This window comes from Ctenocephalides felis, unplaced genomic scaffold, assembly GCF_003426905.1.
Source record: "Ctenocephalides felis isolate EL2017-DRISC unplaced genomic scaffold, ASM342690v1 CF-g0.4_SCAFFOLD_03571, whole genome shotgun sequence".
Classification (NCBI taxonomy): domain Eukaryota; kingdom Metazoa; phylum Arthropoda; class Insecta; order Siphonaptera; family Pulicidae; genus Ctenocephalides; species Ctenocephalides felis.
The window spans coordinates 28,661,107-28,688,085 of NW_020539725.1; positions in this window are offsets into that span (position 1 = coordinate 28,661,107).

The window sequence follows — 26,979 nt, forward strand, 5'->3', positions numbered from 1 at the left end:
ATTTTGTACGCGATATGTTCTACAAGAAGTACGAGAGCTTTGTGAAAATATCTATATAAAAATATGTTCAACAACTTTCCACTCAAAGCTCAACTTTACTTTTACTGTCTATAAAAAGTAATGAGAAAAAAAGTTGGTGCATTGGGGGTGCGAAATATTGCAAACCGACAAGGGATGTTTGATATAGAAGCAGATACATAAAATAGGTGGTCTAGAAAATGTTTACCTGTACTTGTAGTAAATATTGGGTAAATTTATTCCAGAGTAATAAATACTTGTTTTATGAAATTAGAAAAAGTAATTAGTATCTTTGATCATCGTGAAGAGAATTATTTAATTTAAAACTATTCAGAATGTTTTTGAATTATAGACATCACGAATTTGCGAATAAGAAATATAAAATTGAAAGTATCTTTCGTTTAAAAACATAATATTAGAGCTCCAATCGTTGTATAAAAATTTGTTTAAAATTATAACATTAATTTTAATCACGTAAGTTTAAATGAATTATTTGGTCAAACATTCCCTTCAAATTACTGCCTTAAAGATTGCTTCTGATTTGTACGTACAACCTAATATCAAGCTGTTGCTATACTTGTTTTTTCTTTGGAAAAATTAACACCCAATAAAATGAATGATTTCAAAGAAGAATATCCTTTCATAATATTTTGGATACATTTTAAAAGTACGTAAGTAAAAATCTTATGAAAAAGATAAAAAAGAAACAGCCATTAATCTGAGTATTACTCGTGATGCCTAGTAGTTAAAAAAGAAAAGCTCATGGAGTTTGAAGAATATGTCTGATTTCTGCTAAATTAATAATTAGAGTAAAAATAACATCATTAGCTGTTAATATTGATTATCATTTTAATATTACCTCATAAAATTTGGCTTTTGAACAATCAGGAGGGAGAAGACTTGCTACTACTTATAAGCTAATTAACCTTTGAACAAAATATATCATTGACATATGATTGAATTATTTAAAAAAATAGATCTAATTTGTTAAATACGATAAAAAGTTTAAATAAGCAAATACTTAAAGATAACCCTCGATTAGAAGTTTTCATAATAACTCGTTATTTAGTAATAAAACCTGTATTAGGTTTTTTACGTTACAGTGGCTTCCATTTCTTTTTACTGTCACTCCCCATATTATCGCGATTATAACTTCGATCCAAACTGTTCTTGGTCATCTATATCATTTATTTAGTTCAGTTACATTTCTATTTTCATAGGCAAGATATATGTTTTCTATTTTCATAAGAAACTTTTGAAAATCTAGAGAAATTATTAATTAGATCGCCCTGAATTGTGCCAGCTACGCTTTTCTCACGAACTATGATAGTATTTTTTGCCTCCGTTGGCATTCTCGGCGACCGAAAATATAATAATTCAAAAATTATCCTGGGGCCGGATCTTATTTCATGAAGTTTAAAGCGGCTCGCTTAATTGAGATTAATTAAGAACTCTTCTGGTGCGATAAAGCTTTTAAGAACGGCCGAGGTCGTTCGTTATCAAGCATTCCACATACTTTTTCTTCATTCCGAGACGCCAAAAAGTATGAAATGGTAGGGAAGCTGAAAGCTATGAAAGCAAAACTACTAAATCCCATGTAATATACGTATTTGTAATATCTTTCTGAGTTAAAGATATTGGAACTAGAACTGCCAATATTGTAGGATAACGTTTGGTGATTCTTTTTTAATTCTTTAGGATATTTAAATGTGTTTTGCGAATACAATAGAACAGTTATTCTTGTAACCATATGTCGGGGAGTCAACAATACAGAATTAAGCAAATTTGACTATTTGAATTAAATTTTAACGTTGAATCAGAAGTCAACTATGAAAATCAGTCAATCAACTATGAAAACATTTTTAATCTTGTGAATAATTTTCGAATATTGCATATTTTTATTAAAGGAATTTTACAAGAAAAATTCAGACACAAACCATTATGAAAAAAAGACAAATGATAAAATTATTTTTTTGAATTAAAATTCTATAAATTATCAAATGGTGTACTTGATTAGTACTGTTGAAAAATTAAAAAAAATAAATGAAATTTATTCGGTCTGCTGTATCGAAATTATTAAATGGTGTACTTGATAAGGTTTTTTCCACAATTCACAAACTTAAACTTGATTGAATATGTATCACAATTAAAACTTTTATAATATTAATATTTATAATAATTTAATATGATATAACATATGATTACATTTTTTATTTATGAACCGATGTAATCATAGCATGTTTATATATACGTATATATGAACATGCTACTCGTACATCTTCCCAAATGAATTACTTCCTGAATTCGCTGTCCTAGATGAAGTAAATATTTGCCCCAATCTTATTTGCATATGGCATTAGTTTCAAAATTATAAATAATAAAATTTTAGGTTTTACATTAAAAATGCTTTAGTTACAAGTTGCAGAGAAGAGATATTTGTTAATAATTAAGTAGCCACTATTTCTGAATTTTATAAACTTTCTTACATGTATATCTACTGTTACACCAATAAATAAAAATTTACAATTTTAGTAAGATTTACGTTAATAAAATCTTAAAATATTCTGAGATATAAGACATATTTTGCAGCATTTAATAATAATGCATATAACTTTTTTTATTTTATTGAATTGGCGTCCAATTTATAAAGAAGTCTTTTTTTTGCTTTTTTTTTATCTTTAAGCTAAAATTTTGTGAGAAACGATGAGGCGAATAATTGTCGAAATATATTAAAGAATCTCAAAGATAAAAAACATCATTAATTAAATACTTGTAAAATTCATAATCACAAATTTTTAATATTTACTTAAACTTATTTTGCGATGAATGATGCATTTTTTCTACTTTTGCCTTACCTTCGACCTTAACCCAATTTATATAAAAGAAATCATTTGTATATACAATTAATTAGAACTTTTGATCTATTAGGGACTAAATTGAAAATTTTGTCATATTTTCACACACACTATCTTAATTTCACACGTGCAATATTTTGCATTGTCTAAAAAATTGATATAAATCTTAGTAATTAATATTTCTAGCAGTTAAAAATTTATTATATATATATATATATATATATATATATATATATATATATGATTAATTTCTTGGAGGGCGTAACATCAAGTAAAAAATTTTAAATAAAGTGAAGATTTTTTAAAACACGTTTATTTTTCCATACGTTTCGATGTAAAATTCTTAGAGTTAAATCTCTTTCCTTTTATTCTTGATTATGTATATTTAGTTTTTAACGTTACTGTCTGTTTTTTTTCCATACGTTTCGATGTAAAATTCTTAGAGTTAAATCTCTTTCCTTTTATTCTTGATTATGTATATTTAGTTTTTAACGTTACTGTCTGTTTTTTTTTTCAAAATTGTAGAACCACTGACGATAACGTAGAATTTTACGTCGAAACGTATCGAAAAATAAAGATGTTTTAAAAATCTTTATTTATATTTTTTTACTTGATGTTACGCCCTCCAAGAAATTAATCATACATTTCAACATCAAATATATATATATATATATATATATATATATACGAGGTCTGTTCAAAAAGTACCCGGAATTTTCGTTTTTTCAAAAAAATATTTATTTATTCGTCTACATTAATGTGGTCCCCTTCAAAGTAGTCCCCCCCCAGATATAATACACTTATGCCAGCGTTTTTTCCAATTTTCGAAGCACCCTTGATATTCACTTTTTGATATGTCCTTGAGCACTCTCAGCGATTTTCTTCAATCGAGGAAAACCGCCGTCCTTTCATGGGTCTCTTCAACTTTGGGAATAGGAAAAAGTCACACGGAGCCATATCTGGTGAATTTTTGCACTTTGCAACACTTTATTTCATTTTTTACGCAAAATTTAATACAAATTCTTTGACTTTTCAATTCTTCCATTGTAAAAATCGCCGAGCTCAGAAAAACACGTCGAACCTTAGCGACTACCACAGACAAAGTAAACAGTGAATATAGCTGAAAATTTCATCATACTTTAGGGGCATGTATACCAACACAATAAAAAACAATTTTGACAATCAGACACTCCAGACCCGCGAAATTTAATTATTAGTAATTCCGGGTACTTTTTGAACACACCTCGTATATATATATATATATATATATATATATATGCATATATATTCCAAAATTGAATTTGTGTATGAAAAACAAAGTTCTTATTAATTATTCTGAACTTTTGTAAGAAATGAATAAGTTACCTCGTTATATTTCTTATATCGCGATAATAGAATACATTTCGGCCATTTCAGAAATAAAACTCTTCATCTAAAATTTGTCAGTGGCAGGATTAAGTGCTTCCTCGGTAAGCCGTAGAGTTCCGGTGCTTAAGAATAGAATAATGTACGAAATTCTGTAGCCGTAGTCATTCACAGGAAACCGTAGCCGGTTCGTAGCAGTAGCAGTTAGGTACCACTACCTACCTAGTATAGTTCAATCCATACAATCCACTAAAACTTACTTGTGTAATAGTTATTGGAACTTATGACTGCATTTAGAAGCGACGCTGTACAAATACAGTCATGATTACTTATACGTGTCGGGGTACGGATTCGAATGAGGGCTGGGAGAAAGTTTGCAACTGAACAAAATTCGGTTACATATTCGTGAGATTCTATATTAGATTGGTTCTTTAAAAATCAAATGTTTATCAAATATTGGATTATTGATTTTCATATAAAAAGTTTCAGACAAAGTTAACACAAATTTGCGATACTACACTTTTTTTAACAATTTTTATATTATCGTGTACATAACTTATTGTGTTACGGATGGAGGTTGGTTAGACCCCTTCGGAATAGCTAATTGAATTTGAATCAATAGCTATTACGAGGATTTTGTATAACTGAATATATTAAGGAAAAATACTCGTTGGTCTCTGCTTGATCGACGGCCCAGTCGGATGGTGGCTTCAAGTCTGGAATTCTCAGATCGCTATAAGGAATGGATACTGAGGTAGGAATTGACTACAGGAGCACAATAAGAAACACTGGATGAGATTTATAACGTATTTATTTACACAAATAACATCGAACACTCGGAAAATTCAACAAAACTCATACGGAATACAAGTGAAAATGGCGTACGTGACAAGCGAGACTGCGAGTCCTCTTCACCCGCAAGATCAGCTATTATATCCAAAGTCTTTAGTAATTTCCAGAGAATAAAGTATTGTCTGATTATTACAAATATCATCTGGCGACATCTAACAAGATTCTGGCGCAAACATATTAATATAGTTCTATCTACAAATGGGGAAGTTTTGTGGAGAGTAGGAGAAGAAAGAATTTCACTGTACATTATGAATCGAAAAGAAAACTAGATTGGACCAAGTCTGCAAAAAAAACCTTCAGACAATGTCATCGAAAGTAAAATAGAAGACTAATAGAATTAGGAAGCAGAAGAATGCAGAAGATTGGTAACTTATATAAGAAGACGAAATAGAGAGAACTGAAAGCCGGAGCACGCGTCCAAAATTTATGGATGCAGGTGTTTGGAACGAAAAATGCATAAGAATTAATATAAAGTGATAAATAGTATTGAAAAGGTAAGAAAAATGAAGGAAAGAATATTAATTTGTGGTACTCTCATACCATGGAAATATCTTTGTGCACACAACCATTCAATATTTTTAGTGTTTGTCTGTATATCAAGGATCTAAAATCCTATTTCTCACTTAACGATGACTGAGATAGTAGACATAAATAATAATTAAATTTAACATATCAATCAACATAATATTGCATAAAAATGCAAACAGGATCAGATGCTCTTGCAACTCGTCATCTAAAAAGAAAAAAACTGAAAGGCCAAAAGACGAAGAAAAAATACAAGAAATTTAAAGTCGAGGAATATGATACGAAAGTATGGAGGCAGGAGTTTTACAAGCAAAAGGTGTTATTTAAATAAGAAAGAGGGCAAATTAAATGTTTTGTTATACCTTCCGGCAGATTCAAAATTGATGAAAAAAATATTAGTAGTGGTATTAGTTTTCCGGCAGGTTCAAAATTATTGATAGTAAAACGAACAAAACACTGGTGCTGCCTTATTAAAACAAATTGCTAAAAACGTTTAGGTAATTAAATCATTGTACAATTATATACAAACAAATAAAATAAAAGTGTAAAGATTAATTTTAACACGTATATGACTGATGTACGTGTATACAAAGTGAATGAATAAATAATAAAAAAAATCAACGAACAAATTTAAATTTAAAATTCATATAAAATGAATATGAAAAGCAAAAAGTATTTACACAAGAGCGCTTCAAAGTGCTTGAAAGTTTCCCAAACGGCTTAAAATTTAAATTTTATAAATTAACTTTCTTAAATTTACTGATTTATTACATATCATTGAAATTTATTTAAAAAAAATGCAAAATTTAAAAGCTATGTATGGCCATCATCAGAATTTTTTAATTTTGTATATAATCATATGTTCAAATTCTTAAATTATAAACAACTGAGAAGCCCTAAATTTCTTTTTAAGGTCATTTATTGTTAATATTTTACGTTTGTTCTGCTTAATTAACCTTATATTACCTTTTATTTTATCAGGTTTTTGCATAAAATAAACTATTTATAACCAATTGGCGTTAATGATATGAAATAAAAAAATAATTATTACAGTAATAATATTACTATATACGAAATACAAAATTGGATAAAAGTTAATAGACAATAATTAAATATCAAACAAATGGTTAAAAATGTTTGCTAAGGGTCTGAATAAAAAATTAAAAGATATCAGGGTGCAATTAGTGGCTATTCTGGTAAGTATTTGAAAATTCTTTTTACAGGTACAGGATCGATTAAAAAAAAATTATACAAGCATTAAAAGCCCCATAAAAGCAGTTCAATTGATTTTCACATATCAAATACTCAAAATGGTCAATTTATTATTATTATCTAGCACCTGCGATAAGAGCTTTTCTCAATTAGTCAATAATTAGATGACAATTACTACTCATTTTTTCAAAATGTCAGAAATTTGCACTATGATGCATAAACATGCATATAAAACACACATTTTTGTAATTTTGTAAGCTAATTTATAAATAAATGTATATGTAGGTTACTCCATGCCAATGGAACTTGTAAAAATACAATAATATAACATTATCATTAAATTATAAAATACAATTTATCTTTTTTATAGAATAATTTGAGTAACCCATGTATCAGGTTTATGTTTATAAGCCAGAGTTCGAGGGCTGGAGATCGGATGCTCATTTCTTTGCCGTTCATGTGAATGTGCGTACATGACATATATTCATCCCTTTACATGTATCAGTTAAACTTCGTATATATTTTTATTCATCTACGGAACATATACGTATGTATGGAGAGAAGTTAACATATATGTGTGTGGGCGGCAGAAGTTTCGGTCAGAAGTTTAACTACCGTCAATTCGGCGGGAAAGTTAAATTGGGGTCCCTTTATATATACAGAGATGCAAATGTACGCATATCTCTAAAATAAATGTATATATATATATATATATATATATATATATATATGTATATATATACATATAATGCAAGAATGAGTAGCAAGACAAAAACTAACAATTTAATAATCTAAAGAAGAGATTACATTATTAAGATTTGATATTTAAAAGCTAATTATTTGAAATATCTTGCGTTATACTATATTTGAATCGTAGTATATATATATACGAGGTCTGTTCAAAAAGTACCCGGAATTTTCGTTTTTTCAAAAAAATATTTATTTATTCGTCTACATTAATGTGGTCCCCTTCAAAGTAGTCCCCCCCAGATATAATACACTTATGCCAGCGTTTTTTCCAATTTTCGAAGCACCCTTGATATTCACTTTTTGATATGTCCTTGAGCACTCTCAGCGATTTTCTTCAATCGAGGAAAACCGCCGTCCTTTCATGGGTCTCTTCAACTTTGGGAATAGGAAAAAGTGACACGGAGCCATATCTGGTGAATTTTTGCACTTTGCAACACTTTATTTCATTTTTTACGCAAAATTTAATACAAATTCTTTGACTTTTCAATTCTTCCATTGTAAAAATCGCCGAGCTCAGAAAAACACGTCGAACCTTAGCGACTACCACAGACAAAGTAAACAGTGAATATAGCTGAAAATTTCATCATACTTTAGGGGCATGTATACCAACACAATAAAAAAAATTTTGACAATCAGACACTCCAGACCCCGAAATTTAATTATTAGTAATTCCGGGTACTTTTTGAACAGACCTCGTATATATATATATATATATATATATATATATATATATATATATATATATGAAAAATATGAATAAAATATGAAGATAATTTCTATTTTGGGGATTGTCAATAATTCATTGACTGATTCACTCATAAACTCCTCTTACTTTTCTTCTGATTATAACTTTCCGACACCTTCTAATATTTTTCTTGTCCTTGATCCTTGTTTTATTATGTGCGGATCTTATTATTAGGTTGTGTTTATTTGCCTTACACTTCAGAAATCATATAAAATTATGGTTTCGACTTTTAGACATGTAAGTCATAGAATTTTAAATTATTTTGATATGTATATTAGTGAAAAAAAGAAGATTCAGTTCTAGCCATAACTATTTAGTACTTTTAAGAATACGCCCATATAGTTATAATATCTTTTATTATATCATCACACAAAAAGCTTTCCCAATTTGATTTAGCGCTACAATTATTCTCCCTTTGTTTGCAAATGTGGAACTATAGTTCTCGTCGATATCTTCGACGTCCGCCTTATGTGTTCCAGCTTTGGATAATGCAATAATAGATTTAATCTAACAAGACATTAATATGAGACGTGTTGCATACGAATTCTATGGCTAAGATTAATATCTGGACTTGAACCCAGAAACCGAACCAGAAATTATATTGATTTCCTATAGGGAATTGTTGGAACTAAACATAGTTAAAACAATACACTATTATTGATTATTCATAAATTATTCAGAGATCATCATATCGATGTAAAACTTATAAAAGTCGATAACGTTCCAATAACTTATTTACAAAAATCAATTCAACTAAAAAAAAATTTAAGATTTGTATATAAATGGGCTTAGATGTTCGAGATTTAACCTTGCAGTTACCAAACTCATGGTTTGATAGCCATTTCGACCTAAATCAAGCTGTGGTGATACGTGTTTTTACTAAAATCTTAATTTTACTTTAGTCTAAATATTTCTCCAAGTAAAGTTAGCTCTCCATCGTCATTTTTGGATGAGATCAAAAATCTATGTTTATGTGCTATAATCAAATATAGATAGATCAATATTAGAGTTGATCATAAATTAAAAAAGATCATAAAACTCTTGTTCTGACTGCTGTTCAAAAATTAAGATCAAATAAATAAGATAAGCTTTCAGAAATGTTAGAATTTATGTTTCATATATTAACAAACAATAAGTTCCAATAACCATAAATTTTGGACAAATAATTACAAACAAATGAGATTAATGTTTTTGCAAACAAGAAGGCAAAAACATTTTAACTATTTCTATTAATCAATTCGAGGCGTGTTTTTACACACTTTTAATTAATATTCAAAATTTTCAAGCGCATTGATAAAATTTAAAAATAAAAATGTTTCTGAATAAAAACAGATTTATCGGGTATTTTGAAAGTAAAATGACTAAGTCTAAAATATTATATAACGTTTGCTAAAATATAACACAACTAGAATTTTTTTTCCAAATTTCAAAGTTTTTAAATAACATTGATAAAATTCAAAAATAAATATGTTTCTGAATAAAAATAGACTTTTCGGGCATTTTGAAAGGAAAATGATTAAGTCCAAAGTATTAAATAACGTTTGTTAAAGTATAACACACCTAGAAATCATAGCTATTGGGTTGCCAACTATTGATTAGAAACTAAAGAAATAATTCAATGGTGAAAACAAAAAATCAATCATCAATAATTAATTAATCATATTTGCAAATTATGTATACACCATATTAGAAATAATATTTACTCTGTATTTAACAATTTTTCTTTACAGAGCACCATCAATAAAAATTTAATTTCAAGCAATATAATAAAATATGTATGCGGAAAATAATTAATCATGTGATTGAAGTAAATCACTGATGCCAGTGATTTACTTCAATCTGTTTATACGAGTAAAAGGGCGGAATAAATTTTGTCAGAGAATACTGAATGTAATCATACTGAATTTTCGTTTCACCGGGATTAAGTTTTTAATTATTCAAGTTCTTATACCAGAATTCAGTACTAGAACCGTAGAAAAAAGTATTAGAGAAGGTAACACATGCTAAGTACGCCAACGGGCACTAAATCTTTCAGCTCGGGAATTATTTTCATTGTGTTTAATTATTTTTTTTATTTTACGTTTTCATATTTTAAATTATTGTATATACTGCTAGTTTACAATAAAAAACTATTGTAAAATTTTTGTAAGCAATAAATATATTTGTGAATAGAAAATTTTATGGATAATTTATGACAAGGCAATGATTTTTAACTTCCCACAGGGTAGTTATAGTAATGGGCCAAACATTCAAATTTGTTCTGGTGATTAGTTTTTAGCAAAAGCAGGTCCAGCCATATCGAAGATACTAAATACAGAGCTAAATGTGAAAAAAATGGCAGCTTTTGGGAGAAGCGTCCTGTTTGAATGATTCAAAGAACTTTCTGCTCGTTTTAACAAAATAATGAAAGTATGGAAATATTTTCATTTCTGATGTTTGGTCCATTATTATAACTTACCCTGCGGGAAGTTAAAAAATACTGAATATTTTCAGACATATTAGTATATATATATATTAGATTAGCTTTGAATACATTTGTTTTCTATAATGGTAGATCCAATACTAATACTTAACCAAGATTGAAACAGCCAAAAACAAATTATTGGTATAATAAATATGCATATAAATATAAATATGTGTTGGGGGAAACTTTCCAAATTAGCTATTGGTAATTAATGGTAAATTAGTAACTATAGATATTTAATGAAATATTAAAGAAAATCAGAAAAGAATTAAGTATCAGTTATCAACATTGAAATAAGAGGAGTTTCAATATTTCAGAATGAATTTCATGAATTTGGCACTATTACCAAAGTTTCAGCTCTTAATATTAACTTTTAGATAGTGCGCAATTCAATCAAACTTCGTATGGAAATAGCATAGAAAAACATTTGAAAATTAAAAAAAAATTTTTTTTAGGTGTAACTAAACAATTTAGCAAACGAAATTGTGATCTATTTAATTTACATTTTGTTACAACTTCGCATCTTCCTAAATGCGAAAATAAAAATAAGCTATTCATTAATAATATTTATAAAATAAAAGCGCTAACGCTATAAATGCGCATTCCTGCCGCGTGGAAAATGAAAACATTCTTTCACAGCTATTTTATTTAAATTGTGAAATAAATTTTCATTAGCCCTTTTTCCGTCCGCGGCATTGACCTACTGAAGTAACCTGGAAATCAACGCAATTGTGCTGTTTCTCCATTGTTACGAGAAAAAAGTATGCGTTTTTTGCATATTATTTATGCGCATTCCTTGCAAACTTTCGTACATATTTTTTCATCGTGTTTTCCGCCAGTTTTCCCAACTGAAAAATGTTTCCCGCGGCCACTAATTATGATATACGCGAGTCTAAAGCGTTATTTATTGCCATTTAATCTTCGCCGTTCTGTTATTTCATTAAACGCCCCGATAGATTTATTATCAAACGAAAAACGTCGGTTGTTTTTCTGTTTTGTTTTAATGTACGCATATTTTTGTTCTGCCGTGTTGTGAAAATTCAGAAAGCTCGTTTGGAGGAGTATTGAACCCATTGATTTGAAACATCAAGATGAAAAACAAAATGGTCACAATTGTTAGCATAATAAATGTAATTTATTGCACAATTTGAAAATAAGCACAAACATCAATCATTGCCTTATCTAATTAAATACGTTTTCATCCATTCACTTTAATATTTTTGTTTGTAGGATGAGTATGAGCATGAGTATTTCACTTTAAAATGCTTGTGCCTTCCACATTGATATAAAATTATAATTATTGAAGAGTATTAGCATACCTCTTAAAATACTAATTATTTTAATCATTTATTACAAAATAATTGTATATTTTAATTTGATATTCTGTCGACGTTTCTCGTATCAAAAACAATTTTTGCCTACCACTCACTACTTTGTAAAAATGGATTATGCACTATATTGAAAATCAGTCTTAATCACTGATTGATTGACTGAAATCCTGAAGAACTAATATTTTTTATATTAAATTCTAAAGATATTTTAAGGTACATCATAATGTAGTGGATAATGTTTTTGCCATCTCAGTTAGATGATTTAATGAAATTTGACCATGTGCCTCGAATGACGTGATGCATATTTTTTACTAGAAACCATAAATCAATTTTTGATTTTTTTTATTTGAAAATGTTATTTTATTAACTTTGTTTTTCGATAAAAATATGTCGAATCTTTATGAATGTTCAATTTTTTATCATTTAAGGAAAACGAAAAATGATATTAAAGAATCAAAACCCAAGCTTTATATGTTCATGGATTGAAATTAAATATTTGTAAATAATATAAATTTGTTAATAAAATTTGAAAGAATTTCAATCAGTCTCTAATCATGACGGTCTAAAAAATTTATTTGGCCATGATTTTTGCCAAAACAATCGTATTGATTATGTAATAATCGACAAAGCAATATTTTTTATAGATGAATTTTAAAAAAAACTCAAAAATGTTAGGAATCTATTTTATCACTTTGTAGAATGGATAGATTTAGCCAATACTATGATAGAATGCGTCTTTTTCTGAAAAGCTTCGACCTGTTTTATAAAAGATTATTTTTGAAAAATCTCAGTTGAAAGCCAATTTAATATGATTAAGAGATAAAAATTGAAACCTTTGCTAACGTAAACCAATTTGAAGAAATCTCTAAATTCATTCACAATATATCAATTTCAACAGCTATTTACTGACCGTTCAAAGCTTACAAACCTATTTGACTAATAGCTATTTTTTACGATTAAATAAAAAATCTTAAATAGAAAGTCAACTGCATTTTTTTTAAATCAACGGTTTTATAAAATTTAGCATTCTACAAATTTATTTACAGTTTCTCTGCTCGTTTTACTTTCATATATCGAAAAGTTTATGCAACATTCCTTTTATCAGAATACCACTTACACGTGGCTCTAAATTTAGTTCATCAGATTATGAGTATTTTATTGTTACCACTTTCACCGAATTTTCAAGAACAGAAAATAATTTAATTATACAGAAAGATTACATTAAAACTTATGAATACTTCAAATGAATTCAAATTATTTCATAAAGTTCGAAAAAATCTACTGATAATAACATCAATTTTGGCCCTAATAAGAATTATAATATAAAATAATAATATTTTATCCACATTTTAGATTGATGATAAATAATATAATTGTGAATTCTATGTAAATGTTATTGAATAAGAATTAATGAATAATTATTAGAAACGTTTGTCATGCTCCTTTATGATTCTTTATGAAATCAAATTTTGCTATGCAATTCTCGTATATATGAATAAAAGTTTTCGGAAAAACGTGAACTAGCTACTATTTTATTCCCGCACAATATGAAAAAATCCTTAGTGTATAAGTTACAAACCCACACTGATTGTGAGCTTTCTGTATGAAAACTTGTATTTAAAAATAAATGTTTTTGTTGTAGATAGTGGTAATATTGTATGATGCATAAGTTGAAGTATCGTGTAATAAATACATAAAATATAAATCCGATTGTTTATAGAAAACGTCTGACGATAGATAACCGTTCAGGATGTAATATTGTTTTTAAACACATTTATAAATATTTTCCACGTTTGAAATCGCTATTATTGCAAAAGATAAATATTTTGCCCGCGTACTTTTATCGCCATTAGTTTTCCTTTTAAAGCCATAAAAATTTTAACCGCTGAATTGCTAAAATATTTCGAATATAAATGCTGGTAAGTATAAAAATATGTGAGAAAAACAAAACAATAATGGAATGAACGATAAATTTCAAGAAAAGGATACATTATTGAAAAAATATGATATACGTACTTGCAATAAATTATAAACATTTTTATTTCTTAAAGTGAAAGACCTAAATTTGTTCGAACGAAATTCATTTTAAACGATTAGTTGGGAATTGAATTGCTTATCAATTTGAAGTGTAGAGTTACCCAAGTTTAACTTTTAATTTTGAAAGATATATTTTAATATATAAACTTGGTTCTTAAACGCAGATTATATAAATGAAATGTTGTAGGTGGCTAAAATGCTCCATGTAAGCGAGGCCAATAAAATTAAAAAAAAAAATACATTATATGTTTAAAATGTATTACCCAAGATTTTTTTTCAAACCTGAACTGTTAATGTTCTGTGTATTGTATTATCGAGCTTTTAAGATAAATTCAGATATAATAAAAATTCCTGCAATATTATAATACAATACATTGTAGAATGCGAACTGCGTGCGAATCAAAAATGTATTCTAAAACATTTTGCAGTTGAATTGATCTTTTGTGTACCCACATGCAAATAAAGAGAAATAAGCTCAGTGCTTTTGTGCTTAGTACAGCAAAGAAAATCAAAATACGGCACAATTTTCCACGCATAGGGGTCGTTTTCCTAAGACATTGTGCTGACTTATTCAAAACAGCCCCAAGATAATTTGGAAGTTTTTTATATATGCATACAAGAATGTGAGATTACTGGTTTACAAAATTTTATTTTACATTTTTATATTATCTTGGCGAATTCAAATTAATTGACTTGTGGGTTTCATTGTAAAAATTTATATAAGACCTACTACTTCTCCATAAGATTATAATAATTAATATAAGACCTACTACTTCTTGAATTGTTTTTACTGCATTTTTTAATTTTATCTTCAAATATTAGTTTGAAAATAATTTTTATTTATCGCCAAATTTTCCACATTTTATATGATAATTTAATATTTAAGCATTACTTTTCTTCAGCTCTACTGTTCCTTTCTTCTACAATAAAACCATCATTCATATGCATTTTACCATATGATAAATAATATTCAATACATGATTTTATTATTTAGAGGGAGCTTAGAAATAACATGCACAGAAGGAAATTGAACAAATCTTAAAACGATGAATAAAGGTCAAATTACCGAAAATTTTGGGGCAAACACATAATTTACACTGGAGAAAAATAGGAAATTTTATCGCAAATATCAGGATTTCATGCAAAATCACCTTGGAATGTAATTTGTCAAAAGACTACACATTAAATTAAATCAAAGTTAACGCAAAGGTAGAATACCTTGAAACGTCAGAATACAGAATAAGTAGACATATTATTAATTTAAATGCTTCACTTGCCAACTATCTAGAAATTCCTTAGATATTTGAAATTAATTTTACTGTTGCTCTCATTTCATTTTTGATACCTTGAACACAATTCAAGTAAATATTACAGAAATCTTTGAAATAATTTACAAAACTGTACAAGAAATATTTTTTTTTTAAATTTAGTGCGATATCAAATTTTTTGCAGGCACATATTAAAATACTCTCATACTTGCGACCAAATTATGCTTAATTGTTTTTAAAGCCTGATATAATAATTCTGAGTTTTTTGTTCTTTAATTTGTGGCTTATAGGGTTTGAAACTCCTTTTTTAAAATTTGAGTAGAAGAAGTTACTTCTTCAAGAAGAAGTCACACTGATTTTAATTAATATATACAGTGGTATAAAAATCTAAATTAATATATACAAAACCTTTCTGGGAACCATTGCAGACTAAGATATCAAATGCTATTGAAAAGATATGATTTCAAGAATCAAAACGCTTTCAACTATCTTTCATATTTGGCTATATTTGCCATTTTCCATTTATACACTAAAAAACTAGATTTCGAATTCCATAATTTTCGCCAAAAAAAAGGTTTTTGAAAACCCACAAACCCTAGTAGAGACAGATCTATTATGGAATGTTTGTATATAAGATGTTTGTTTATAAATATAATCAGAGAACAAAAAAATCCAAAAACGTAAAATTGAAGTGTGGGTTTATGACAAGTTTTTAGAGGACAATGACATTACCAAGTTGCATATTGTTTATCAAAACATCACTACCATCATAGTTGTTCATAGATTATGTGTATATCTCACAAGTATAGATTATATTAGGTACCTCCTACCTACGCGTAGGTGTACTTTTAAGCTTAAACCAGAGAGTGGCGTTGGAGGGTTAAGTACTACATCAAATATACGTATATCTATTTCTGTTTGTATGCGATTTAAGGATGCTCGTGTGCGTAGTCCCTTATTCCCTATGACCCCACAGAAATTATACCCAAAGGGCTCATTATCTTGTTTCCTTAACAACGAGAGGGACTGAAATAGACTGACAGACAATGCTAACGCAGACGATAGTTATACACACACACACATGTGTATATATATATATATATATATATATATATATATATATTATAACTAGCATCATTATGATCCAAAAGATTTTTTATCTAATTTATTTAAATAAGTTAGTTTTCTGATTGAATTGAAGAAAAAATTAGTTTTGACAATGTGGCATTACCTTTCGCTTCAAATATTATGCTGTATCCGAGTAAAACGTCTAAACTTTGTGAATTTTCTTATTTGATGTGCTCCTTCAGTCAACAATTCGCTAGAGAGTTAACTCAACCGTAGAAAAAGAGACCTATTGCTTAATCGTTTTACTGTCCAGTCTACAATTCGCCAGGGTTGTATGTGAAGAAAACTAAGAACAAAAATACAAATATTTCTATAACATACTATAATTAATTGTAGATTACAGGATTTGGCGAAAGTCAAAAATGTACTAATTTGAACTATGCACAAGATGATGATAAAAAAGAAAACTTTTTTAAGTAAAATGATGAAAGTGGAAACTAAGAAACAAGAAAATAATGAATTTCATTATATCATTTTATCTGTTTTATGATTTTTAAGATAATTAAGAAACGAATCCTTTAACTACAACATATTTAAAATTTCCTAATTGTTTTCATCCGCATTTCATCAAGATTATTGATAAGATATTAATTCCTTACTCGTTCATATACTTAAGTGAAAAATCAAAAAAAAATATCCATTGACAATTTGAATATCAAAATTTACCAAGCTATTCTTTAATTCTTACCTTATTAGTATAATATGAATTGTTTTCAAATGTATTATTACTAGATGTAAGTGGCATTTTACTAAGACAACTTCCTCCGTTAAGCGCTAGAAATCGACTTCATTAGAATTGAAATAAAGCAACTTTCAATATACTATAAAAGTTTTGTTTATTTTAAACTGTTTATTTTAAAAATAAAGATTTCGCTTTTCTCTGAATCGATTTTCTTTAATCGATGCCTATATTTCCCATAGATTTTTTTAAGCAGACTTATAATCGCTGTCCTTAATTGTTGTTTTGCATCACTGCTATAATTTAACAGTATGTTGTATATAAATGAAGTTCTGGTAAATTCTGTCGTCTGGAAGATCATATGCCATGTAAAATAGATCAAGTATAGTTTTAGACCATTGTGAATTTTGCTAATTTAGCATTTTAATATCTGAACAAACATTCTGCAAAAAATTTTGCCATTACATTCAACTAGGCATTTTTAGTTGATTAAAATTAGTAAAATATAAAACATGAAAGTTTGTTTAATATATTTCAAAATGTAGTCTGTGGATGTCTTATAAAGAATATTTACTAGTCTTCTGTGAACGTTGATATACACGTATTTCTAATTATTTTATATAAATTTTATGTAATAAATGTAAATCCAAGTTATTTTTTTTAAATATGTGTTTAATTGTGACATCTATCCTACATCTAGTGACTTAAATACCTAAAACATGGGACAAAAATCTTTCTAACAATAATTAAACTCAACACATATATAAATGTTTTATAATAAAAAAAATGGTACAGAAAAATGCTTCTGCAAATTCTTTAAACTTCACTTGAAATAATTATAAGAGTAATTATTAAGAGGAGGCATTGTTAAAACATACACGGTGTATATCCTAAGGGTGCGGTCCATTACTCCCAACTTTTTGAAAAAAAAAATGGCTAAAGCTTTGTTTGATGATAGAGTTCTTGATTTTGACGCATACCCTGATATACTATAGGTTTATAAAAAGTGGTTAATTCAGAAAAATTTATTGTTAAAAAATTCGTTGTCCAAAATTCAAAAGTTTAGATTAATGTAGAAATTACAAAATTATATAGTCAGCATTTCAAAAGTTGTTAGTTATTAATTTTATTGATTAGATCTTATATTTAAACTTATTTGAAAGTTCGCGCAATTTACCCTATAGTAAAATGCCATTTACACCTAGTTTTAATCAGTGTCAAACGAGCCAGAATGACTTGATACATCTGGCTAAACATACGTACATCATATTTTTTGGCAAAAACAAACTTCTTACTTTAAAATTTTCTAGTTTAAATGTCTATCTAAACCAATGATTAAAACTGTACAGTACATCATGAAAAATTATTTCCAGTGTTTAGATAGACTAGATAGATAAATTATTAAAACTGTACAGTACAGTACATTATAAAATTATTTCCAGCGTTTTGTAATGCGAGTAAAAAGTATAATGTAGACCAAGTGGACCATAAAAAGAAAGCACCTCCGAATACACTAGAACGTGTTATCATAACGATTTTTTTTTTCAACAGAAAGAAATATTTTTTTAATATATAATGTTTCTAAATATCACAATATTTTTAGAAAATGTACTACGGTTTGACTCCGTTTCCTAAGAACGTCATAGCCCTGAATTTAGCTTAACACTTGGCATTAAAGTGAAATACTCGTCTCGTTTTGTTTTCGTACGTGTGGTGTGCTGCACACGTTCCAAGGTGGGAGTGCACGAGGTAAATTTAAGTGTAATGGCTAAGTGACCAAGTGGGAGTTATTTTACTTTAGTGTAAACTCAGCTTTTTTCTACAGTCTACGGAAAATAAAACAATTGCGTTCTTGTACGTATCATGAGAAAAAAATTAGATGAGGTTGTAGAGAATTTAGATACTCGATGAAAATATCTGGCACATGATAGTTTATATTATGGTCTCTTGTCTTAATTTTTTTCAAAGATATATAACTTTACATAATATTAATTATGTACTATTCTTTAAAGAATTTAAATTTCACAAACGTTTCAAAACTCAATAGGTCTCATATCGGTGTAATGTCTTTTATATTTATTCATTAAATATACGGTACAGGACGTCTTTGTTATCAGATCCACACCTACGACTATATTCGTCATATTGCTCATATTGAGGTTGTGGAGAATATAGATAATCGATGATAATATCTGGCACAAAGTTCAATTTGCTCTTTTGTCTTAAATTTTTTTAAAGATATAAAACTTTATTAAATATTGATAAGGTTACTATATAATAAATATTTTTTTTGTCGTTCTGAGTTAAATGTGCAATTGACTTTATATATAAAATGTGTGTAGAGTGAAAATTTTTAGTATGTTTATGATAAAATCGATTTGGTTTCTTAAAAATGTAAAAAAATTGATTTTCAATGAAAAACAAAAATTGATGTATTAAGAAAATATAACAAACGTATGCTTATAGCTAACCTATTTGTTTTTTATATAGATCACGCAAAATAATCGATTCACTATTTCAATGCATCTTGTTCAAATATGTATGATATTTTTAGGAAAAAAAAATTACATAATTTTCATTTCATGATGGAACTAAAGCATATGTAAACTATTGGTTGTCCGATAAAATTAATGAAAGTAAATATTGTGTACGGTGACATTCAAAAGATATAGAAACTAAAAATATGTAAAAATAAAAAGAAAGATTCAAAATAAATGGAAAAAAGTTCACATGTCAAATCTTGCAGGGCAAATTATCAAATGTAAATCAAAATTTTACTCAGATATGTATTAGTACAATATATGTATTTCTCAGTTAAGTATATATTCAAAACTGGCAATAATCATATCAACAATTATTACATAATCAACAATTATTTTATATTTTTTTAGTGTAATTTTATTTTCAGTAAGTTTTTCAAGTCAAGCAGCGAAAAAAAACGATTTGATCAACATTATACTCGAGTTGTAAAAGAATTAATTCTTGATGCAGGTTTAATCAAGGAAAAAGCATAAAATTAGGAAACCGTATTTTTTGGTGAAAGCTAATTATAACTTCTTTGAAAAATTAATACAATAGATAATAGATAATCTTATTTATTAAAAAATATATAAACCGAAAGTTTTTCAAATTGGATCATACATACGAGACAAAACTGATCAGATCAGAAATATTTTGCACAGTGAAACCAGTCATTTCAAAAATCATTGTAAAAATGTTGAAAAGAAAAAGACAACTATTGAGTTATCTTCTTTACACATAAATAAAAATTGTAGTAATAAGACTACAAATATTAAATTAATTTAAATATAATATAAAAGTATGTCAATCATTAAATCTTTCTTACAAGAAATATTGTATATTCTAGTCCACTGACACAAAACTATCTTACAAGCAGAATATATTTTATCATCAAAGTAATCTCGTTCTGAATGTTGTTTTCTTAATCCCGGAGATTTCGCATTTAACTTAATGAAATATATCTCGTTATGATCGCCTGAGAAAATAATGTAGTAACGTTTACATTGTTTTTATAATTGTCAGGAATTGAAACACAAAAGTTTCACGTTTAACTCAAAAGGACAAAGAATAATTTACTTTGTGGAGTTCGTTATTCTGTTACTGAAATCAAGTTATTTAACGTCAGAAGCAAATTGAGAAATATAGAAATGATGTTTAAAATCTGAATAATTGAAATAAACATAAACTAGTTATCAACAGAATTAGATGTACATAAAATAAATAAACAATCATATTAAAATATTAGGCAAAGAATTTGTATCTTGCATCCCCTGACCAACAAATCTTATTGTTCGTTGTAGTATATTATATATATGATAGTTTTGTCGACGTAAATACATATTTGTAATATTTTTGCAGCCCAATCGTCGAATTGAAAAAAGATTAAATAAAAAAAATATTTATTCCATTAAACGTTTTGACACTTGATGATTCAGTAATCAAACCAGGAAAAACAACAGAAAAAATTAATTATGATGTAAAATTGATTGAACACATTTGTGTAAAATAATAATGTACTATTATATTAACAACGAGAAATTAATGGAGCACACATTGCCCTCCTATATTTTATGTTTTTAATAGCGGTGCATTATTAACACTGATCAAGGTTACAAAGCAAGTATAGTGATAATCATCAATCGAATAAATTCAATTGTTTTTCAAGTTCTAAAAGAAAATATATCACTGAAAACTTTATGTATCACATATGTATGTATCACATTTTCAATAAATATAATTGAATAGTTTAAACGACTACCGTAATTTTTGTTTACAACATCATTCAACTTTAATGTTTTATGCAAATTTTGTAACATAATGACAAATATGAATAAAATATATTTACATCGTAAACATTGAAATAAATCTAATTATTTAAAATAATTAGCCATAATCTGTTGGCACACTGATTAATGAATAAATAATTTAAATGAGAACCCATTATTATTGTATTAAAATTAACGGCAACATATCCGCATTACAATTGTATATAGAATTAAATAATTAATCAATACAGTATATAATACAAAATTATAATGATAACGAATATACACATTAAAAATTCAATTAATAATGGGATTTTAATGATAACTGCAAATTGTGACTAATGCTTTTTGTGTACGTAACTAATTTCAGGAGCATTAAATTTATTGTGTTGCGATATATGACTATTAAAAATCATATATCATTAAAAATTGGAAACGATATTATGATATCGGTAGTAAATGATATTTTTATGCGAACTGTAATTAAGTACAATTTACGCTCATTAATTAGGACAAAATGAAATCAATACAATATATGTAACTTGGAACTCCATGATTTTAAGGCCAGAGTTTTTACAAATAAGCCACGGAAAGTGCTTCTTATAACTCATAATTAGTGATTTTTTTGTTCTAATTATTTGCAATAAATTATTTTACAATAAATGTGCCCGAGAAATTAGACATTTTTTAACAATATATTATCATGTTTATGTATATTACTACCGTATTAGGTTAAACCAGCATGCATTCCTCAGCATTTTGATACTCTAAAATAAAAATATCACAATTGTTTCTCATATTTTTGTAACGTTAGGCAAATGTTGCATATTTTGCATATACATTGTTCGTTTTCAATTCATATTTTTGCGATTGCTCTAAATTTTTTGTGATGTTTCTCCGTGTACGAAGAAAATTGGAATACAAGGATTTGGTAGAGATTTGTTCCTGAAATATGCCTGAGCAATGCAAAACGCTTCCGATATTGCAACACTGCTTATATATAATATCGCCAAGTTTTAGCTTTTACAATATTACAGGAATGAGAAACCTTAGTCAGTCGTTTTAGCAAATCAATAAAAATTATCTATATTTACAAAGATAAGTTTTTAGAGAATACTCTTGGTCTGTTAGTATGATATGTTTGAAAGTCCACAAGTCGAGTTTCTGAAGCTTCAACGAATTTTACGCAAAGAAAACCGTTCAACAAGTAGTAGGTAGTTTTTAAATATAATGAAAAAAATCAAAATGCCTAATTAAATGCACAGTGAATGAATTCTGCTCTTATATAAAACAAAAAAGTAACAAGAAGCTATTTAAGATGGAAAAAATTATCTTTATCCTATTTTATAATAATAATGCTAATTTTGTATTCGATTTGTACGATCTGAAGATCTGTATCACCAAAAACAAAAATGTCTATTATCAAGTTTTGGTAATAGTAATTGAGTGACAATAACTACACATTGTATTACGACACAATGTAGTGTATCTTAACATTTATATGAGCCGTAAGAATTACCTTCCTCCTTAAAACATTACATTTCTGAAGGCAGTCCAATAGGCTATTTTTAGTTAAAAAATAATATAGTAAAATAATAATAGAAAAAGGATATCACTTCTGCATTATGTATAAGTTAAGCCCATGTAGTTATAGAAACTGAAACGTTTTTCCTACCACCGTGTTACGAGTACGACAAGCACGAGAAATTTAAAAAAATTTAAAAATGTTTCAAATTATTGTCTAAAAATGTAGGTTTAAAAAATCTAAATTGTCAATTTTTTATTCAGAATTTTTCAAAACAGGTAATATAATGTATTTTGTACTTCTATCTGAAAATAGAGCTTACTATTCAACAACTTCTGGTACAAGCTCGTACACCTCTGGTTTGTTTTCAACAAGGTAAAATATTTATAATTTTTGAGACATTTTAATACTATAGCAAAGTTTATAAGATTCAGATATTAATTGGTTTATTATTGATCAGTTTGAAGTTCTGAGGTATTTCTACTATACTGTTTGAAAAATACAGTTATAGATTGAAATGAAGATTATTTGAAAATCCATGATTGCAATTTTCATATAATATTGATATGTAAAGTTGATACTCATAATTTTATGAAATTAATATTCGTTTACTAATCAGAATAGTGAATCAATGTTGATAAATATTATTCTGTCATAGGGCTTACATATACCTTCTAAAATATCAGAAAACTTAGCAGATGTCAATTACTTAAATTCTTTACGAGTATTGGTATTATAGAATAAATGATAGTCTGCCAGAATGTAGGCCTATGGTGAGAGCCATCACAAATCATTGATGACCTTTCCCTTCCTTGTCTAGCATTCCCATTACCAGTATTCCCCCTTATCATACATTTTTTTAAATTCATTTTGCTTTTCAAACTTTTGCTTCCATGATTTCCGGTCCTATGCTTTAGCTTTAAGTTCTCTGTATTTTCTCTTCTTGGACAATTAACTATTTCCACTCGGATGCCGCCACTCCGGCGAAAAAACTCATATAAATCTCGGAATTCGCGAGTGGAAAGGGTTAATCAACCATCTGCATTATTTTTCTTCCCAATTCTTTTATTCATTAAATTTTACCTTCGACTACGTCGTGTAGGAGCCTTATTTGCAGAATGTGTACGACCCGGTTTTCTTTTCCAGTATTTGTATAAAGTGAGATTAAGGTATAATTTAAACAATTTTCAGTACAAAAAGTTTCAATACTAAATTGAATAAAATGTAATGTACAAGTATTCAAATCTGCATGTCCCTATATATTGAAATGACAAACCTTAACTCATATATACGCAGCCATTCATAAAATGATCTCGCTTCCTTTCCAGATAGTCTTTTTTCTACATAATCATCATCGGCGGCATAATTGAATTTTCCGCACTCCGTGAAAAACTCTCCGAAGGGTTTTTTTTCCTTTTTTTTAACAAAACGAAAATGAAAAGAATTTGAAATGAACTGTCAAAAGAAAATCGAAGGAGAAAATAATAAAACATCATCGCAAATGGCATTGCAAATGAGATGAAAATCCAGTTTTCGCAGATTGACAAAGCGGAAAGGAAGTTATCTGTCTATTGTTAAGTTGTTAAAATTGCCTGCAGTTCAGATGGTAAACATAGATATAGAGTTGTATGTCTTTCATTGGATATTTTAAACAGAACACTGCAGATCAACAGAAAAAATATAAATTGATTCTAAGCATATATCCTAAATTCAAATTTAAACATGTTTCATTATAAAGGTATTATAATACAAATGTTATCCTTGTTTGTCAGCGAAATAGATAGTTTAAAAATATCATCAAAAATATTTTAGAATTTGAATGAACGCAGCGAATTATGATTCAATCAATTGACCATTATATTTTTTTTACTGGATGTGTATTTTTAATAAAATCAACCAATCATTGAATCAATTAAGTAATTAATATTTTCATATAAATTACAAGTTGTCTATATTATGAAGACATTTTTTCTTAAGTCATAAATTATAAACAAGGCATTCAATAATTTTGTTGATCAATGTAGTTTTGTTGATCAATGTTGATTTGAAAATATTGAAATAAAAAGAAAAAAAAACATTTTATCCTAAATTACCCATGAACTAGCTGAGCCTAAAAAGGTCATAAGATGTCTAGTAATTTTCATGTTAATTTTTTTACAGATAGCTATCAGAAAGAAACTCAATGGTTGTCCATTCTAGTTGTTATATTTTATGTTCACATATTAGAAATTAGTTTATTTAACTTAATTTTACGCAGAAAATACTGGAAATGCAATTTTAACCAGAAAATTAATTTGCAATTTTTTCCGAAAGAAAGGTTTATTTAGTGCTGCATATTATTTTGCTCACAAGTAATTGGTTCTTATTTGTTTGGTTCTAGCACCTTGAAGTTGCAATCCCGAAATTTGAAGCATTTATTACATTTCTTATAATTATTTATTGTTGTGATGAATTAGCACTTAACTAGACTTCTTCAGATAAAGCCACATGAAATGTAATAATATATATTATTATAATATATTATGTTATAATAATAATATTTGCAAATAATAAGAAAGAAACTGGTTAGTAGAAAATAACGTATCAGGTTTACAAGAAAAGTTAATTAATAGGGAATAAAATATTACGAGTATTGGACTATGTCACTTAAAATCACTGGAAACAATTAAATGCAGTTGCCAACTCTTTCAATATACAAGATATTGTTTATCATTATAAAATTATTCAGAACTATTATTTTCTTATACAGTACACTTCATTGGACTAGAAGCGTTTTTTCTTTAATTCTGTTCCATCCTAAACATCAGCCAAGTTTTAGTTGTACTTAAAAAAAAGTCTACACCAAATGCCAATCCATTGATTGCGCTTTCGCATATGAAAACAATATATAAATAATGAATTCAAATGGAATATATTTTTTTACCGAATAGTGAGTCTTGCATGTATTTGTTTAATATAAATTTCCTATTTATTTCCATCGTTTTTATCCATTACAACAATTATTTAATCAAATTATCATCAAACACTTTCCGTGATCGATACCAAGACACTCATTCCAATTACATTAGAGGGAGTGTTTATATAATATCACAAGGGTGACATCAAGACAAGCTTCGAGTGCATAATTCGCTAATGTTCCGGGGAACTGATTATTAGATTATTGGTAAAGCAGGGCTTGCAAACAGTTATATGAAACAACATAACATAGAAAGAATATCGGATAAATAACATAGTTTTAGGCTAATTTTTGCAATAAAATAAAAATTTTAATAAAATAATATGACGTAATCTATCATTTAAATGTAATTCTTTTCAGAGTCAATATGACAAAAATTAATTTTCATATCAATATATACAGGTTCATACAGTCTAAACAAAGACTTCATACCAAGCTTCATAAAATAAAGACACTAAATTATTTAAGTATTCCTCCATTGTATTTATATACTAGTCGTTTGTTATTTTTGAAAATTGTGAATTGTACATAATACTAATAATTAATTGAACTAATACATCTAATAATAACTAAGAAACTCAATCATGTTTTCATTAATATAAAATTCTGTATATATTGATATGGTTTTCACTAAATTTTGATGATTAATTTATAGATTAAACTAATTGATATTTGATTAATTGACTAATCCATAGTAAAAAGTTTATAGATAGTACAAAATTATGAGAAAGTTTGGGTAAATGAGTAGAAAACTGAAAATTAGTAATATTACTCATAATAATACAAAAGCATGTCATTTTGACTAGTACACCCTTATAGTAAACATGGCCTGAGGACCTTGTTCATTGTATGATTTTCCACTCCCATAAAATCGATAAATTTTAATCACATAAGATCTTGATAATTTTATTAATTTTTCTTATGTGCTTAACACTGCAAACTATAAATTTTATATAACGTTTATATTTTTGATCTCTGACTGA